Below are 11,824 nucleotides of genomic sequence, written 5' to 3'. Positions count from 1 at the left end.
TTCCAGGGGGGACAACAACAAGAAGAACAACAAAAAAAAAGACCCGTGGTGTAGGTTTTGAGAGAAAAAAAATAATTGTAATTTCGTTTTTCTTCTTTTGTGTTGGTGAAGGTCATTTTTGGGCAGTTTTCTTTTCATTTAGTTTTAAATCAACGCAGTCTAAGTATTCTTCGAGCATCCTTCTTGTACACTTTGCCTAGGAAGAAGTGCAACTTCTCTCTCTGTCTTTAGGTGTAACGAAACAAAAAAATAAATAAAATAAAATAAAATAAATAAACCGCGCGTGCAATGAATTGTTTGTAGTTTTGTTTAGGGGGAAATGGAGCAAGTGCCATTGCGAAGGAAATGGAGAGAGAGGACACTCCCTTGCACACCTCCTCTGCACACGCAATACGTTGACGACTGCTTCCATTAACTGCAATACCTTTTGGCTTTCTTGCAGGGTGTTCGTCATTCATTCATTTTTTTTTATTTTCATTTATTCAGTAAAGCGGCCCGCAGCCAAAAAAATCTGGCAAACCCGCCATGCATAAGAAATAGTACAAATTTCACATTCACATTACAAATCAGTTGTTCTGTGCAATGGTCATCCCCTCAGCAACAGCACAACAACCTGTCAAGTAGAGGCTACAGCAGAAATCGATGAAGAGACACTGTCCACAGATGAGCACAAGAGCATCACATCCTAGAGCGTGATCATCAGAACGAGCTGGACAAGCAGGCTACAACAGATGAAGAGGCACTTTCACAGTGAGCGCAAGCATCACTCCCTAGAGATTGATTATCGCCGGTGTTATTCTCCCAAAGACAGAGTTCAACGAACAGCGATCTACCAGCAGTCAGAGAGCTCAGCAGAAGGTACTCATAGTAACCTGCAAAACGAAGCTGGAAGAAGGTGTTATTGCAGTATCAAACCCAAGGAAAACAACAACTAAGGTTTCTTTCCAACTGCGTTGGCAGGAGCAGAAGTGGACACCCGCCCATTAAGGAAACAGAGTACCAACATCCTGTCCACCTCTGCAAAGAATTTTCTCTGTTCCTACGTTCCTCAGAAGAGGCTTCCTGGTATGAGGAAACACTCGTTCAAAATTGCTGCGCCACAGATGTTGTCAAAGACCGTTGCTGCTGCAGCCAACAAATTGATGTCCAACTGCTCTTTATCATTGGTTGATGCTCGCTGTATCTGCAGCAGTGTTTATGTATGACGATCCAAACGGAAAAGAGTGCTCTTTTTCCCCCTCGGGGAATTTTTTCATATTTTTTAATTTTCAATTTTAATTTCTTCATTATATTTTAACCATACGAATTAGGAGCTTGACCGAACTCCAGTTCACTGGGCATCATCAAAAGGTCATATGGAAATCTTGGCTCTCCTTTTAAGTGCCAAATGTGATATTGATGCTACAGACAAGTATGGCATGAGACCTGTATTGATGGCAGCTTGGTTTGGACACAAAGAGGCTGTGCAGTTATTAGTTGAAAATGGAGCAAATTGTCGTGCTATAAACAGACAAGGTCAGACCATTCTCCATTGTGCAGTGCAAGGCAATCATGCAGACATTGTATCTTTTCTTCTTGAGTCAGTAGAAAACATTAAAGTGAACTGCATTGATAAAAATGGACAAACAGCATTGCACGTGGCTGCTACCAATAATAATATGGAGATAGTGGAACGACTGGTCCAGGCTGGAGCTGATGTCAGTATTAAAGACAAGAGTGGGAAAAATTCTGTCCATATTGCAGCAGTTCGAGGACATCATTTAGTTCTTGTGAGATTATTGAGGGTAGGAGTGGAAGTTGATGATCGTGATGAGGAAGGAAAGACAGCACTCCATCTAGCCTCAGAAAATGGCCACCAGGCTGCAACTGAAATACTGTTAGAACATAACTGTGATCCTGGAGCAGAGGATACAGTGGAAAGGACTGCCCTCCATATTGCAGCATCACTAGGTCATACAGAAGTCGTAACTACATTACTTAATTTTGGTGCCTGTCTCAATGTCAAAGAAAAACATGGAAGTACACCACTGCATTTGTCTGTAATGGGGAACCGCCCTGCTATGGTGCAGCTTCTTGTCCAGAAAGGGTCTTCCGTTAATGCTACCAATGCTAGGCAGCAGACTCCTCTCCACTTAGCAGCAGAACTTGGATACGTAGAAGTAGCAGAAGTTGTTGACTTGCGGGGCTGACCTCTCACTTGCAGAGAAGGGTGGAAGAAAAGCTTTGTACATTGCTGCAAGAGGTAGCTATACAGCTATTGTTGATATGTTGATAAGAGTAGAGAGAGAACAAAATCGAAAAGAGTTGCTGAGCCCAGCAACGGAATATAATGAAACTCAAGACTTTTCACCTGTGAGGCAGGTTGAGCAGCAGGCTGAAGCAAGGCATAAACATATGCAGCAGTTATTATGGATCTTGGCCAAAAGCTATTTAGAACCAAATGACTGGCGCTTGTTAGCAAGGTACTGGGGCTTTACAGAAGAACACATCAAGGCCATCGAGCACCAGTACACAGGAAAATCCAGTTATAAAGAACATGGCTATCGAATGTTGTTAATTTGGTTGCATGGTCTACCGTCCTCTCGAAACCCACTTAAAGATCTGTTTGAAGCTCTTACAGACATAGATAAAAGAGATATAGCAGAGAAAGTAAGAAGGAAAGCTGATCAGGAGCATGTGCCACGAACTTGTCCACCAGGAAGAATATGTACTCTGTGCACAGTGATGTAATGCCACTTCCACTGTCCATTTTTCTTGCTCATGCCTGCCAACTGTAATGCCATCTTGTGCCTTACTTCTGCATGCAGATGGAAAGTTGCCATTATGGACAGTATCCTTAATTCTACAGAAAAACTGCTCTTCTGATATATGCTATAGTGATGATGCCAGATGATATTATTCCTATATAAAATTAATGTGTAAATATACTGAGGGATCAAAATAAGTCTAATAATACAAAATGTTCATTATATATGAAATGTTCAAACATATGTGAGAAGGATCAAGGTGTATGGATGCTATAATTATTGTAGCGCTCCAGAATTTCTGTTATATATAAATAAATCTGTACATAATTTTAAACTTGGAAACTAAACTTGGTTTCCATTAAGTGGCTACAATTCAAAGATCGCTCGTCCCTTATCAGAAACTGCATCTAGCTCAATCGATGGATGTGTAAAATCGTAGATGGAGAAGAAGGGAATCTGTATTGCAACGATAATAATAATGATAAGATGGACAAAATGCAGTTCACGTTGCAACCTGCCCGTCAAGGTCACAAAGCCAGGGGTTTACACGTTCACGGATCAAGAATTTAAATTGAATGACGAAAAGTACAGACCCCTCAGCTTAGATGTGCGCGTTCTTTCTACAACCATCGACTGATTTCGGATCGTTTCCGCTCGACAACAGTCTCGCGGCATTTTTTATTTTTAATTTCTCCTTTTATTACTTTTTCTTTTAAAGTTAATCCGCTCGATGTTTTAATGCAGTCGTGTTAAAGCTGTTTTTGCGTCTTCTGTTGTATTCCGGCGAGATGGAATATCTGCCCCTTGTTAACCCCTGGCTTAGCGAAGGGTTTGTGAAGTTCCTGCGTGTGCCTTGCAATAAAGAACGAATTAAATTTATAACAACCGACCTTCGAGGAACCACGGGTTGCGAGCATTGTGGTCCGCCCTCAGAGCACATCGATGGTGTCAAAGATGATTTTTCCAACTTTCTGCAGTGCGATGACCTCAAATCTTTACTGGATTTACGGTCGTAGTTTTTTGGAACTGGTTTCACGGGGGTTCCATTGTTTCGGAATAACCCCCTTTTTCTAGTATTTATTCCGAAGTAGCTTGAACCCCCTCACCCCTCAACTAGGAACGGTGCAGTCTTCCGCTGACGAACATATTCGGGAGGAGAGAGAGAGAGAGAGAGCGCTTGTGCCACCACGTGAGATGGTTTCGTGTGGGTGGTTGCGAAGAGTGCATTCACCGAGATAATCCCCAACAGAGACACACCAGGGGGCGCACCTGAATGCTTTCGTGGCAAATGTTAATTAACTGCGAATTTTTTTAACGAAGGCGAGTACAGGCTGCCATTCACGCCCTGCTCGTACAAGCCCCCCCCCCTCCTCCCCCACAGGTTTCATTCTTCTCATTTATGTTGCCTTTCGGGCAAAGCCACGCCGAACAGGTGCTTTATTTTAACAAAGGGTATAAAAAACGGGATCATTAATTCTCGTGCAGCGAGTCCGTGCGTGTTATAATTACGCGGCGTTCGGCTTTATGGCGGTGTCACCGGAGAATAGCCGCGACTGTTCCGTATTCGTGCACGCGGAGCACGTTCCTCAACGCTAACAAGCCACGAACCCGATTGTTTGCCCGCGCAGAAGTGAGAGGGTCTCGCGAGGCGGATGGTGCAGCGTCTGTTTCTTCGCGATGAATGCAACAGTCGCGAGTCGGCCTCGATCGGCGACGACAGGGAATCGGGGGAAGTGGGGGGGGGCGATCCCCTCCGTGGTTTGCAGCTCCGACGACAATTGAGTTTGAATGAAAGTTGTTTACCCAAAAGGTAGGAAGGCAACCAGGTGGGAGCGCCACAAAGATCCCGCTCTTCTTCCTTCCCCTCCCCCTTATCAGGGGGAGATGCGTGTGCACAACATATTCGGAATTACTTCGCGGATTCAACAAAAACCCGAAATAATTGACGGGCGAAAAACAGACGAAGGAGAAACGGCGGGTGGATGCGGAATTGGCAATGTCGGATGACACTGCAGGAGAGCTCCTCAGAGCTCTGGGGGGGGGGGAGTTATTAAATGTATTCCTGTCCTCTTGGAGGACCAAGTTTAGTATTTGAGGACGGAAAGCTGCAGGAGAATATTTTAAAGCTGCAGGACTCATTCGCAATGTGGAAGAGCAGTTTTAGGAATTGAAAATGAAATGGACGGACTGTGCTACTCAAAGGTCGTCCACAAAGTGTTCACCCAGCCCAAAATCCCCACCTGAATGTTCATTAGGGTCATTGCCGCATAGACCCAACTCGTATAGAGGTTGAAGTGACGTTGACGATGATCTGTCGTAGAACGCCACGACATAAAGATAATATTTTATGGCGGCATCCACACTTGATTTCCTCGTGCCCAACAAACACACTGCTCTGATCTTTCTGACCGAATAATCTCGTGCAGAAGCATAGAGGCCACGCCCTGTTTTATATTTTTTCTTCTGAAACCGCAAACACGAGAGGTATTTGAACCTGTAATACTTAATACCGTGCTTGGGTTGGAGGTTGAGAAGACGAAAGAAGATATTTGTTGACATTGGACTTGAACTTATGTAGACTGTAATTTTCAGGAAATACGTAGGAAGGAAGGTTGTTCCAGAAAACGGCAGTTGAATGAATAAATGAGGAAGATGAAAAGTTGGTTCTGTGGGTTTGAAGTTGGACAGTAAATGGATGTTGGTTGGACGTGTTCGGACTGTTTTGAAAGAGAGAGCAGGAATTATAGAAGCTAATTCAGAAGAACAGTGCCCATGGAAGTATCTGTAGAAGAGGCATGCAGCAGAAACAGTACGTCTATGAGAAAGCGAGTGGAGAGACTCTGTTAGAGATGAATCATTAATTAACCTAACTGTCCTCTTCTGAATGGAATCAAGAAGCCTGAGAGAGGTTTTGGGGGCACCACCCCAAATGTGGGAACAATATTCCATGGTGGGGCGGATTTTCATTGACTCTGCGACCACTGACTTTATGAAATTCAGTCCACTGAACAGAATTAGCAAATGACTCTGTGTGGTTGACCTTTTTGACAACTACCAATCACTGATGAACTCTATCCACAAGTTGGCCTCTTCTCCTAACTGCAATGCTTTCATCTAATTTGTAATCTATTATTTTTGTTTCTTTTTTTAATGAATTAATTTGTTTATTCTTTGTTTTCACCGGTGATCTAACTTAATTTTGTACTTCTTTTGTCCGTCCAAATGATTTTAATGTTTCAATCTCTCTCTCAATGTTTATCTTTTCCTGTTGGATTTCGTGTTATCAACTCTGTTCTGTCTCAGATACACTCTCAATAGCCCATTGAGTGGAACGGAATATTCAGCGTGTATAACTCTCAATGGTTACTTCTTAATAAAATTAAATTAAATTTGCAAGAATTTGTACCGAGTGAGTAGTTGTAAGCGCCATTCATGATCCAGTCGGTAAGAGTGGTCTCGTCTAAAATTGCGCTCTCGTCGAAAGAAGTACCCACTTTTGATGGCAATCCGCGCTGTGTGTGGGTGGGTGTGGCGTCTCCACGACCTCGTGTATGAAATATTACTGTTGGAAACGGTTCCGATTCGTTTGAGTGCGTTGCGCGTTTCTCATCCTGATGTCGGTCAACTTCTTCTTCCTCTTCTTCTTCTTCTTCTTCTGCACGTGGCTCAGAAACGGGCCAGCGTTCGAAGGAGAGAGGGAATGTTTAATTGCAAAAATGAGATGAACGAAGTGTGGATAAATAAGTGCAGTTGCAACTGTCCCGTGACGGCCAAAGGCGAGGGATTCGTTCAGGTCACAGTAAAAGTACACACGGCGATATAAAAGTAAAAATTTAGAAACATCTCTCGTGAATCCTCGCATGTGTGCGTTTACACATCACGTGCTGTGTCACCATCAGAGCCGCATCACCGAAGCTGATGTTGACGAAGGAAGCGAGCGACTACGGCGCTGTCATTCGGTTTCTGCTCATCCGCCAGGTGGCAGTGCGTTCAGATGTGGACGACTGCCGCGAGGGCAATTGACAGGGATGTTAACAAGCGGTGTCCTCCCGAGCGAGTGCCAAATGCGTTTCGTCGCAAACTTTTGATCGCCATTTTTCGTTATCGGGACGACACATGCTGCGCCCTCGCGCTAATTAATATCTCGCGCGTGTCGCAATTAACGCTGTGTCAGGAGCACGCGACGCTCACAGACACGCATCGGCGTCGTCCGGGAAGTTGAAGGGTTAACGAAGCTTGTCGCGGCCATTCCTTCGTGCTCCTCTGACTTCTGTCATTTTTCATTTGCTCGAGCGCGATGGAAACCCCGACAGACGAAAATTGCTCGAACGAGATCGACGCTCCATTAGCGGATTGAAAATGTCACGTGATGTAATGCTAAGGGACCGTTTCAGATGGGTGGGCTCCTCTGCCGCTCTTTCCTCCTCCGGGAATTCCGAAACGCAATCAAAAGAAACAAACAAACCCCAAGAAAAAGAATCCGCGCAGCTGCCGCTGAGGAGGGATCCGCACACGCCACGCGGACATTAGCGGGATGCTCCCTCCTCTCGTCAACTTGTTTTACGTCTTCCCTGGAAGCGTTGGGAACTTGCACGTGCAGCAGTTTTTCTCGGTCGGGTCACGCGAGGTGCGTGCAGAGGTACCCGGAAGTAAATGAGGACGCTCACGAACTTCACCGGAATTCATTCGGGTGAGTGCCCTGAACCCGCAGGAATTTCTCTCCCCACACACAAGCACATGTCATCCGATGCCGTTGCTTCCAGTCGCCGATTTTCTTCGTCACCTCCGAGCTGTCGCTGTCCGGAGTGATGGTGATTACTTGGGTGTGGCCGCGCACGTACCAGATAAACCACTTCGATAAACTGCGAGATTGATCTCTCCGTTTTGCATCGACGACATCTTTCGCAGGTCACAGTGACGAACGACCAATCTGCGTGTCAACAATCAGCGACCGCACTGACGGAGATTATTCTGTCCGTCTTCCCATGAGGCGAACGTGACGTCGGTGGCAACGGCACATTTTGGCGCCATCTGTCACCCTCTCCGGAGGTCCTTAATTCTTTTATTTATTCATTACATCTGTTGGTGCCCAAAAAGAGCTACCCCCTGGACGGCAGTAATCTGGGGGGGGGGGGGTGATATTTACATACAGAGGTTAAGACAGGGACATGTGTCTGGCGGTTACATGGGTGACGCTTAACCCGAAAGGTACTGAACTTACTGTTTATTATTTTACATACTTGAAAGTGTCTCGAATTATGGGAGCAGAGGACCAAATGGTTGCGGCATAGAGAGGTATGGGATAGACACATCGGACAACATATTTCTTTACCAGGTCGGCGTCAAGAATTCCCGTTAGTTCCTGGCGGATCGCCCACATAGCGGGAGTACATTTTGGTTTTTGTGTTCAGGAGGTGAGCCTGGAATGTTAGCCCATCATCCCATAGTAATCCGAGATCCTTGTGTGTTTTAAATTTCTGAATGGGTGATCCATTGATGGTAAGATTAATGTCATTGCTCGACTTCTCTTCCAGGTGAAGGACATTTGAGCTATCTTTGCTTGATTAATCTGTAGTCCGATGGAAGCCAAATATTGTTGGAGGTTATGTATGGTTTTACTTGCTTGCATGGTAGTGCTAAGAAACTCAGTTTAGTCAGAAGATGCGATGTAAAGTTTCACGTCATCAGTGTATGATTCGAAGTCACGTTTGGATGCCAGGAAGGGCTTCAGAACTGCGGCAAATAGGGTTAATGCATATAGGTTGGTGATAGGACTCCCCCTTGTGGGACACCCCTATTAGTAATGCAAGTTGTCTGAAATCTGCGATGTGATATGATGAGCTGTCTATGTTCCAGGATTGATTTAATGATACTGAGAGTCCTTCCAGTGATGTTAAAGTACTGCTGAAGAATGGTAATTAGAGCTGTTATATCTATTTTGTCATAGGCCGCTTTTATGTCAAAGAAAATAACATCAAGCTGTGTCCTGTTGTTGAGGGCTTTCTGGATTCTGGTAAGGGTGTCTAGGAGGTTGCTGTTAGTAGATCTCCTCTTAATCACAGTGTGGAGGTACGGAGGCCTGTAATTGATACAGTGGTCTGCAATGGCGGGCTAGATTGCTTTTTCAAATATCTTTAGGAACCCACAATCGATGGCAATCTTGAGGCCGCTTTGGGTCCCTGCATTTAGGGACTGGACGAACAAAGTATGTGTTCCAGATATTTGTAATCTCTCCACTTTCTAAGATTTTATTGAAAACATGGACTAGGGGGTCTATAATATATGTTAATATATGTACTGCAGATTTTGATTAGAAACAGGGGAAATCTTTCGGAACCCACAACAGCTTTCAGTGGAAGTTTTTTGACGATCTCCATCAGATGGTTTCGGGTTATGGTTATGAGTGATATTGGAGGTTTGCAGGGAGGACTAGGCTATCAATGGCAATCCATTGATAACCTAGTCCTAGAGGATGCTTTTGCGTACATCCTTCATATTTCTAGATACATCCTTCCCTCTCGCGTCGAATCTACTTTGTTGTTCTCTCTGTCCAGGAATCTCAGGCCAATCCTGGAAACAAAAAGGCAGAAAATAATGGGCAACCTGCAGCAAAATACCACGACCAGAAGAACACACGACTTCTTAGCCATCAGAAATTTGGTGAATCTATGGAAGCAACGGAGAACAAATACATGGTTGTTATTTTTATCGACTTTGAGGGCGCTGTCGATACACTGTGGTGGAAACGCGCCCTCAGGTCACTTCAAGAGGCAGAATGTGACGATTTACTCTATCAGGTTATTAGATCTTATTTTTCAAATAGGCAGATAAAAGTCATCTCACAACATTTGGTATTTTCAAAATTGATTTCCAGAGGATACCAACAAGGCATCCTCTGGAACAAGGAAATTCTGAGTTTTCTTTACTATTATTAAATGCGTTTATTAAAAGTAGCAAACAGTGTTTGTTTTTTGTTTTTTTCACCCCTTTTTATACACAGCCGACCGGCTGCAAGGGTGTACAAAAATGAAAGAATTGCAATTATTTAAAATATAAGAAGGGTGTACAAAAATGTACGATTAGAATTATTTACAATATTTACACGAGTGCATGTATTTACAATATTGTTTACAAAATCCAATTATTGACAAGATTATAGTTGAAGTATTCAGAGAAACTTTCACTCTCTACTGCTTGCTTACTTTCGGAGTATTTCACAGGGTGCTCATAGTCCAATCAATAGAAAAGGTCGACTGCGTTTCAGACTGTTGTTTGGGAAGAGGTTCTTCAGACAGCACACGTTGGAATAAAGGTAGTAAGTGGTTGTCATTACTGCGTCCAGCACGTGAAGAGACGACAACTCCATGAAGACTGGGTGGTCCATCACACCAGTAAGCATCTGAGAAAGAAGAAGATTATTCCTGGATGCTTTTTTGTGAACTCTCCAGGGAGTGATATTTAAGTTGGTATATAAAACAGCCCTGGGATCAGATGGTGAATGCGTTGCCCGTGACCCTGTTCATCCATCGCATTACCCACTGCTCGACTGCCAGGAATCTGTTCATGTACGACGTCTGAGAAGAAGACCAGATTGGTGATGCATACACATGATCACATGTGGACATATGGATATGTAAAGGGCGGCTCCGAGAACGTTTGTTCAACTCCGCCTCGTATCTCTGTGAAGAACAGTATCACTACAAATGGACCAGATATGTGTGTGACGTATGTTTGTGTGTATTGTGTGTGTATGTGTTCTGTTGTTCTGTTCTGGCCTCTTGGCTACCCGGAAGCATCAGTCACCTGGACAGATAATTCTGGGTACTCGTCCACACCACGGGAAGGTGGGCTAGTCCATAGAAAGCACGTACTATTCTCAAGAGAGAGACTCTGACCCATCTGACATTGCCAGAAGGTAGACCAGGATCCTCTGGGGGCCCATTCCAGAGGAAAAAAAAAACATCACCCATAGTTCTGGATATGGAACCGAAATGAATAAAAATGAAGCTGAAGAAAATAAAATAAAACATTAAAAAAAAAAAGTGGTGCTTTTTTTTAATATATTAAATTTAAAAGAATATGTAAACTAATAAATAAACAAATAAAAGAAAGTAGTGGTGCTCCTAAAAAAAAAGAAAGAAATTACAATAATAAATAAATACATAAAATAAAGAAAGTGATGTTACTAAAAAAAAAAAAAAAAAAACGAGAAAGAAAGCACTTATTTTGTCTGCAGGCCGAAGAAAAATTTCACTTCTTGAGGATTTGAGTTTATATATTATTAAAGGAGATCTAAGCAGCTATGCATCAGCAGGACCATTGTGCTGCATTCTGTTCAGATCTCTCGACACTGAAGATATACGCCTTTGAAGAAATACGCCTTGAGCGAAAGCCTGAAGAATCTGATACGACTCCGAGCTTTGAAGCAGAGACGACTCCTGTCCTGGTTGAAAATTGGTAAGTGCATGAAGAGGAAGTCTGAGATCGTCATACAGGGAACAATGAAACAAGATGTGATCCACACGAACAGAGGTCTGTTTGTGACAAATTGAACCTAAAAAGACTCTGGTTCATCGATCCATGTCCTGTCAACAGGTAGGACGTGAATATGTCCATGCAGAACCACAATCGAACACGTTTATCAAGGAGAAATGAAACGTGGTATACATTTTCTCGTTGTTTCACCAACGGGAGCTGTATCCCATCGAGACTGCAGATGTTAACTAACTCGGTCCACAGTCTCCTTCTTTCTCTTTTAGCATCATCTTGAAGGTTGATGGTTATTCCAAGAAATTCGGTCTCAATCTGCCTTTTCAGTCTGTATAAAAAGCCTCTATAAGTAACTTGCAAGTCTAAAGGTAATGTTCCGGCTAGTACTTGCAGAGCTTGCGTCGAGACTATTCTGCATGCCTTAACTAAACACCGCAAGATGGGTCTCTGCAATGAGCCGAGTTTTCCTTTAAAGTGTTTGAGCTGTGCCCTGCGAAACCATGCGCCGGCAGCATACGTGATTAGAGGGAGGAAAACTGCATCGTAATAGATCCTTAAAGTTTTTCTGGAGAGCCCCCATTCAACAC

Source organism: Mastigoproctus giganteus, chromosome 3 (genome assembly GCF_048544385.1).
Source record: "Mastigoproctus giganteus isolate SK-2022 chromosome 3, ASM4854438v1, whole genome shotgun sequence".
NCBI lineage: Eukaryota > Metazoa > Arthropoda > Arachnida > Uropygi > Thelyphonidae > Mastigoproctus > Mastigoproctus giganteus.
The sequence above is the reverse complement of the archived record's forward strand: the minus strand, read 5'-3'. Positions refer to the sequence as shown.